The 5,582-nt window shown below is 43.9% G+C and overlaps 1 long non-coding RNA gene across 1 annotated transcript; it reads left to right on the plus strand.

Moving 5' to 3' along the window:
* The first annotated feature begins 3,153 nt into the window (after positions 1 to 3,153).
* On the plus strand, positions 3,154 to 5,305 carry LOC142590633 (uncharacterized). The gene is made up of 2 exons (XR_012830204.1): positions 3,154 to 3,321; positions 4,526 to 5,305. It is a non-coding gene; the product is annotated as an uncharacterized LOC142590633 (long non-coding RNA).
* The last annotated feature ends 277 nt before the right edge of the window (positions 5,306 to 5,582 follow it).

Genomic DNA, 5,582 nt, shown 5'->3' on the forward strand with positions numbered 1-5,582 from the left:
TTGTATTAAAAAAAAACAGCAAAAAGGAAAGACGGACACTGGAAACATACACAAGACAGTCCTCTTCCAGCTTCTTTCCTGGATTCTCGTATGTTTCCTGTATGCGTCTGTTTTTGGCTGGTTTCTGAAAACAGGAAGTAGTCTACAGTGTCCAATTTTGCATACAATTATATCATTGTAGGTAACAAAACAAATCTCGAAGGCTACGCTTTTGGTGGCTGCGTGCATTGAAAGCGATTACGAAAGCTATAATGCGTCAGAGCCGCCATGCATTGACATTAATATCAAAGGCTATGTTTTTCTGCCCTTAAGGCGCCGACAGCGTTAGCAGAAATTAATAACTCGAAAATCAGATGCCGAATATTCCCAAAATAAATAAATATTTCACTATGTAATCATCATCATCAGCCTAGTTACGCCCACTGCAGGGCAAAGGCCTCTCCCATACTTCTCCAACTACCCCGGTCATGTACTAATTGTGGCCATGTTGTCCCTGCAAACGTCTTAACGTCATCCGCCCACCTAACTTTCTGCCGCCCCCTGCTACGCATCCCTTCCCTTGGAATCCAGTCCGTAACCCTTAGTGAACATCGGTTATCTTCCCTCCTCATTACATGTCCGGCCCATGCCCATTTCTTTTTCTTGATTTCAACTAAGATGTCGTTTACCCGCGTTTGTTGCCTCACCCAATCTGCTCTTTTCTTATCCCTTAACGTCACACCCATCATTCTTCTTTCCATAGCTCGTTGCGTCGTCCTCAATTTCAGCAGAACCCTTTTCGTAAGCCTCCAGGTTTCTGCCCCATATGTGAGTACTGGTAACACACAGCTGTCATACACTTTCCTTTTGAGGGATATTGGCAACCTGCTGTTCATGATTTGAGAATGCCTGCCAAACGCACCCCAGCCCATTCTTATTCTTCTGGTTATTTCAGTCTCATGATCCGGATGCGTGGTCACTACCTGCCCTAAGTAGATGTATTCCCTTACCACTTCCAGTGCTTTGCTACCTATCGTAAACTGCTGTTCTCTTCCGAGACTGTTAAACAATATTTTAGTTTTCTGCAGATTAATTTTCAGACCCACCCTTCTGCTTTGCCTCTCCAGGTCAGTGAGCATGCATTGCCATTGGTCTCCCGAGTTACTAAGCAAGGCAATATCATCAGCGAATCGCAAGTTGCTAAGGTATTCTCCATCAACTTTTATCCCCAATTCTTCCCACTCCAGGCCTCTGAATACCTCCTGTAAACATGCTGTGAATAGCATTGGAGATATCGTATCTCCCTGTCTGACGCCTTTCTTTATAGGGATTTTGTTACTTTCTTTGTGGAGGACTACGGTGGCTGTGGAGCCGCTATAGATATCTTCCAGTATCTTTACATATGGCTCATCTACACCCTGATTCCGTAATGCCTCCATGACTGCAGAGGTTTCGACTGAATCAAACGCTTTCTCGTAATCAATGAAAGCTATATATAAGGGTTGGTTATATTCTGCACATTTCTCTATCACTTGATTGATAGTGTGAATATGGTCTATTGTTGAGTAGCCTTTACGGAATCCTGCCTGGTCCTTTGGTTGACAGAAGTCTAAGGTGTTCCTGATTCTATTTGTGATTACCTTAGTAAATACTTTGTAGGCAACGGACAGTAAGCTGATCGGTCTATAATTTTTCAAGTCTTTGGCGTCCCCTTTCTTATGGATTAGGATTATGTTAGCGTTCTTCCAAGATTCCGGTACGCTCGAGGTTATGAGGCATTGCGTATACAGGGTGGCCAGTTTCTCTAGAACAATCTGACCACCATCCTTCAACAAATCTGCTGTTACCTGATCCTCCCCAGCTGCCTTCCCCCTTTGCATAGCTCCTAAGGCTTTCTTAACTTCTCCTGGCGTTACCTGTGGGATTTCGAATTCCTCTAGGCTATTCTCTCTTCCACAATCGTCGTGGGTGCCACTGGTACTGTATAAATCTCTATAGAACTCGTCAGCCACTTGAACTATCTTATCCATATTAGTAACGATATTGCCGGCTTTGTCTCTTAACGCACACATCTGATTCTTGCCTATTCCTAGTTTCTTCTTCACTGTTTTTAGGCTTCCTCCGTTCCTGAGAGCCTGTTCAATTCTATCCATATTATAGTTCCTGATGTCCGCTGTCTTACGCTTGTTGATTAACTTAGAAAGTTCTGCCAGTTCTATTCTAGCTGTAGGGTTAGAGGCTTTCATACATTGGCGTTTCTTGATCAGATCTTTCGTCTCCTGCGATAGCTTACTGGTTTCCTGTCTAACGGCGTTAGCACCGACTTCTATTGCGCACTCCTTAATGATGCCCATGAGATAGTCGTTCATTGCTTCAACACTAAGGTCCTCTTCCTGAGTTAAAGCCGAATACCTGTTCTGTAGCTTGATCCGGAATTCCTCTAGTTTCACTCTTACCGCTAACTCATTGATTGGCTTCTTGTGTACCAGTTTCTTCCGTTCCCTCCTTAAGTCTAGGCTAATTCGAGTTCTTACCATCCTGTGGTCACTGCAGCGCACCTTGCCGAGCACGTCCACATCTTGTATGATGCCAGGGTTCGCGCAGAGTATGAAGTCGATTTCATTTCTAGTCTCACCATTCGGGCTCCTCCACGTCCACTTTCGACTAACCCGCTTGCGGAAAAAGGTGTTCATTATCCGCATATTATTCTGTTCTGCAAACTCTACTAATAATTCTCCTCTGCTATTCCTAGAGCCTATGCCATATTCCCCCACTGGCTTGTCTCCAGCCTGCTTCTTGCCTACCCTGGCATTGAAGTCGCCCATCAGTATAGTGTATTTTGTTTTGACTTTACCCGTCGCCGATTCCTCGTCTTCATAAAAGCTTTCGACTTCCTGGTCATCATGACTGCATGTAGGGGCATAGACTTGTACCACCTTCAATTTGTACCTCTTATTAAGTTTCACAACAAGACCTGCCACCCTCTCGTTAATGCTATAGAATTCCTGTATGTTACCAGCTATTCCCTTATTAATCAGGAATCCGACTCCTAGTTCTCGTCTCTCCGCTAAGCCCCGGTAACACAGTACATGACCGCTTTTTAGCACTGTATATGCTTCTTTTGTCCTCCTAACCTCACTGAGCCCTATTATATCCCATTTACTACCGGCCGTGTCTGCTGTGCCCGGGGCACAGCAGACGAAAGGTGCCCGAAATGTCTACGTTCACCCATGACGTCACGTCCGCTATAACCCATGATGTCACATCCGCTTATTTCTATGGCGTCTGTTTACGGAGCCGGCTGCGCTGCGAAGCGGTTCGTATTCCGTGCCCACTTAGAGCGTGAGTAATTCATCTTTCCACGCTATATGCGTGTAATAAAGGATTGGGGCTGTGAGCTGTTTGATGCGTTACCATTAGGTACCTTGTGCGCATATTTTGCCTCATAGCCGCGTCAAATTGCCACCGGCATGTGGAATGGGCCGTGGCATCTCATATGGAGCTGCTCATGTGAGTGGTATTGCCTCCATCAGGATCGTCAGTGCGTGCACAGAACCATTCAGTAGTCTGATGCAGGGGAGGGTGCGCGTAAGAACGAGGACGTAAGAAAACACTGGCATGACGAGCTGTTCCGTCAGATCGCGTTACATCGCGCTTTTTTTCTAAGACCATCTCGCTCGAGCGAGAGGATCTTAGAACAGCGTTACTACTGCTTTTTTACAGCTTTGCTGCGGCTCATTTAATCATCACCTGCATTCTTTTAATAATACAAATGGTATCGCTGCGCGGAAGAGCGTCTCTTGAAGTTTCCAAACAAGAGCCAATGCCCCCGTGCCTGCTGCATACACGCTTACCTTTCCTAACGCAGCTACGACGCTGCACTCGCTCTGCTACTGCGTGATACAGGGTCACTGTGATAATAAAATTAAAAAGAGCAAACGAAATTAATACAAAAAATGTCAAACGCTGCCAAGCGTGGTAAACGGACCTGCCTCGCTAGATGAGTTGAAGAAATCGGCGTCCTGAAGTCAGCTTCGCCGCAGTAGACTAGTGTTACGCGGTGAAGCATGTCAGAACTGAAGAGTGACCGCTTTCACCGACATATATAATATGTGTTGCTTAATAGTGTACGCGTGCACCTGCCGTCTCCTATTACATTACGCGCGCCGAGGCGCCTAAGTGTACTGGCCGGCCTTCAGCGCTATTTCGGACGTGGCTGTGATGCTTTGAACCGTTGGTTTGTCGACCTCGTAAGCCAGTTAATGTTTACACGGCCATTTTTTTCTGAACTGTTGATTTCTTCCATCTTTGTTGTGTGTGAAAAGGTGACAGATACACAATATGGGGAGAACGCATGCACTTTCATATTTTCTCGCTCTCAAAAAAAGCCGGAGGAATAAGGTTTCTTCACTGTGCCATAGAAACTATATGTTTGCTCTCAAAGGTAATTCTGATTCATTGGATATGTTCCTGTGCTGTGTTTATTTTCTTGAGTGTGCTTTACTTTTTGCACGTTAATGTTTCAAACTCGTTTTTATTTTCACAGACTGAACATCCCACGTCTTGGTTTGACTTCCTGGTACAGGATACTTGCACTTAGCATGGAGTGATGAAGCAGAGCAGTGTACTTTTATTAAATGTGCAGATTTTAGCAGTATAACAGCCGTTCATTAAAAAAACATGTGTGCTGAAAATAAAGTGTACTTACCCACATTCCTCGTTGTCTATTTATTTATTTATTAACACTGTCAACCCTCATAGAGGGTCATAACAGAGAGGACAATACAATTACATAAATCAAATATGGACATTGTCAATGTACGTAAAGTTGCTTAACACTTGTCAATTCACAGTGAATAAGATGTTCACTTGAATGCTGTTCAGCACACTTCTGACATTTATCAAATACGTACAATGAATATCAAGTAGCACATATCACTTGGCACTTCAAAACTAAATCGAAAACTCCCATAAATATGCCTCAGCAGCATTTTCAAAGTCGGTGACATCTTTTAGGCTAACAGTAGCGTTTGGCAATTGGTTCCACATTTCTATCGCATCCAGGAAAAATGAGTATCGATATGTATCGCTGTTGGTATGGTCTGGCTTTATGACGTAGTCGTGGTTAGTTCGCGGGTATCTTTTGCCTGGAGCATGTCGATATTTCAGCTTATCAATCTAAAGTTGATCCTGCATTATTTGATAAAGCACCTTCAGCCTATATTTTTTCCTACGTACCTCAAGAAGATAGAAGTTGCAACGCTGTAACATAAGCGTGACCGATTCCTTCCTTCGGTATGTCGAACAAATAAAATGTGCCGCCAGACTCTGTATCCTTTCCAACTTCCTCTTAAGCGTCACTTGATGGGGACTCCAAACAACGGCTGAATATTCTAGTATCATCCTAATGAAAGGCGGTGTATGCAATAAGTTTTACATTACGTGATGCATGTTCCAGTTTTTTTTTTCTCAGAAAATATAACTTTTGATAGGCAGTCATGCAGACGTTATCTATATGTTGGTTCCATGTCAATTTTGCTCGTATTCCTGTATTCTCATCAGCAAAACCACTTATATGGGGAACCGATCATGATAAGTGCTCA

The sequence above is a fragment of the Dermacentor variabilis genome, chromosome 8 (assembly GCF_050947875.1).
Source record: "Dermacentor variabilis isolate Ectoservices chromosome 8, ASM5094787v1, whole genome shotgun sequence".
NCBI lineage: Eukaryota > Metazoa > Arthropoda > Arachnida > Ixodida > Ixodidae > Dermacentor > Dermacentor variabilis.